Source organism: Poecilia formosa, unplaced genomic scaffold (assembly GCF_000485575.1).
Source record: "Poecilia formosa unplaced genomic scaffold, Poecilia_formosa-5.1.2 Scaffold1137, whole genome shotgun sequence".
NCBI classification, from domain to species: Eukaryota; Metazoa; Chordata; class Actinopteri; order Cyprinodontiformes; family Poeciliidae; genus Poecilia; species Poecilia formosa.
The window spans coordinates 16,084-19,024 of NW_006801076.1; positions in this window are offsets into that span (position 1 = coordinate 16,084).

The following is a 2,941-nucleotide window of genomic DNA, read 5'->3' on the forward strand; positions in this document are numbered from 1 at the left end:
TTTCAGGTATAGATATTAGGATCCAATAGATGGCAGTAGTGCAACAATAATGGATGCAAGATGCCGTTGAAATCTGAAGAAGAAGAAGAAGAAGAAGAAGAAGATTTATTTTTATTTTTAACAAAGCGTTTATTTACAATAATTTAAACAATGAAAACTAAATAAAAACAAATAAATATTTACATTAGCAGCTTGTTAAAATTTAGTTCTCCCTGATTAGAAATGGTGCACAATACATCGTCAAAACCCCATAGCTGTACAAAAGCTCCCATATTGCCAGTGGCTCTGTGGAACCAAAACTCCAGCCTCAGCCTAGCTTTGACGTTGCACTTCCACAGAGCCACGGGATCAAGATGAGGACCAGCCTGGAGTCTGTCTCTTCGAGATAAATAAATAGCCATTTTGGCTTCGGCAATTAAAAAATTTAAAATCTGGCCTTTTGGTTTGTTGGCTTTGTTAAAACGCAGTCCATAAATAAAGAACTGGTAAAAACAATGCCAAAACAGCTAAAAATACTAATCAATAAACTAAAAAATGTCATCAGTCTCTTACAATCAATAAAAACATGAAAAACACTCTCAGACAGACCACAGAAAGGACACTCATTTAAAACCCCTGGACTAAAAACCAATAAAAACAAGTTGGTAGCAATGGTGCCATGTAAAATCCTCCATTGGAGGTCGCCAGTCCGTTTTTTTATCGGCGGTTTGTAAAGCGTCCTCCACTGAGGGGTTTGTCCTCCCAGGCGGTCTGCCCACACGCTCACTTTTCTGTTCCGTAAAGTTCTTTCATTCAGTACTTTGACAAAGTTCTTGTACAGTACTTTTGGGCCTGTACTTTGGAAGCTCAGCTGCGAGTCGCTGCTGGCTAGCAGGGGACCACTGTCCTTTGTGAAGCCGGTGGTCAGTGTCATATTAGGGACCGGGTCTGTCGGGTCCGGTGAAACCTTTTGTTCGTGAAGGAGCTGTAGGAGACACCTCTCCCCGGCCGTCATCATCTCCCTCAAACGGTCCAGTAAGCGCTGCACAAGTCTACTGGACCGGACCCCCATCAGAGTAGCAACTGGGCGTTGGAGAAATCCGGTCCAGCTGCCTCCACCAGATGTTTCATGGTCGTCATCTTGGACTTGCACAGCACCTCCGATAGCCCTGGTATGGGGCCGCAACACACATCCAGTCTGGACCCACAGACCAAAGGCTCTTCTAAAAACCAATGCAGAGAATCATGCGTTTTTGCTCTTTCCAATTTAAAAAGAGCACAGGATTTAAAAACACCTTGATAAAACTGAGACAACCCTTTTAACTTTAAAAAGCTAAAATCAGTTAAAAACAGAGCAGCATCCAGCCCCAGAAAATTTACACGTCTGAGGACGTGGCGCTGTGTAAAATCCTCCATTGGAGGTCGCCAGTCCGTTTTTTTATCGGCGGTTTGTAGAGTGTTCTGCACTGAGGGGTGCGTCCTCCCAGGCAGTCTGCCCACAGGCTCACTGGTCTTTTTCGCAGAGTTCTTTCATTAGGACTTTGACACAGTTTTTGTAGAGTACTTTTGGACCCGTACTCTGGAGGCTCATCTGTGAGTCGCTGCTGCCTAGCAGGGGACCACAGTCGTTTGTAAAACCAGTGTTCAGGGTCACATCAGGGATTGGGTCTGTCAGGTCTGGCGAAGCCTTTTTTTCGTGGAGGAGCTGCAGGAGACGCCTCTCCCCGGCCAACATCCTCTCTTTCAAACGGTCCAAGAAACACTGTACAAGTCTACTGGACCGGACCCCCAGCAGAGTAGCAATGGCCTGGGCGTTAGAGATATCTGGTCCAGCTGCCTCCACCAGATGTTTCACGGTCGTCGTCTTGGACTTGCACAGCGCCTCCGACAGTCCCGGTATTGTACCACAACACACGTCCAGTCTGGACCCACAGACTAAAGGCTCTTCTAAAAACCAATGCAGAGAGTTATGCGCCTGTGAACGACAAAGTTTAAAAAGGCCACAGGATTTAAAAACACACTGATAAAACTGAGGCAATCCTTTTAACTTTAAAAAGCTAAAATCAGTTAAAAACAGAGCAGCATCCAGCCCCAGAAAATTTACATGTCTGAGGATACAGCTGGCCACATCTTTCCACACAGGAGATCCTGTCAGGTATTTCTGAATAAACTGTAGAAGAAAAGTTGCTGTTCTGCTGGCCAGGTGGACAAGGCCCTGGCCCCCCTCCTCTCTTGGTAAAAAAAAACACAGATTGTGGCACCCAGTGTTGACCATTCCAGAAAAAATTAACCATCTCTGACTGTATTTTTGAAAGCAGGCCAGATGGTGGATCTAAAACAGAAAGTTTGTGCCACAGCTGTGATGCCACCAGGTTGTTTAAAACCAGCACTCTACCCCGGTAAGACATCTGGGAGTGCAGCCACTTCCATTTAGACAACTTGTCTTTGATTTTTTGTTCAACGTTTTCCCAGTTTTTATTTACAATATCCTTACTGCCTAAAAACACACCAAGATACTTAAAACAATCTCTTTTCCAAATAAGCCCTTGAGGGAGAACTGGGAGCCCATCAGACCACTTGCCAACGGCCAGGGTTTCGCTCTTTTCCCAGTTCACCCTCTCAGCAGACAGTACAGAGAACTTCTCTGTGATCTCGGTTAAAACACTGACATCTTGCTCATCTTTTATAAAAACAACAACATCGTCAGCGTAGGTAGATAAAACCATATTGTTATTAAAACCAGGTAAAACCAGACCATAAACACTCGAGCGTATTTTCTGGAGGAGGGGTTCCAGGGAGAGTGCGTAGAGCATCCCCAAGAGCCCGCAGCCTTGTCGAACGCATACACACCCTAAAAGGAGCACACAGGCTACCGTTGATCTTCAGCACACTCTCAATATCACTGTACAGTACCTGGATCTTGGCAATAAGACCCTCACTGAACCCGAACCCCCTCATGGTT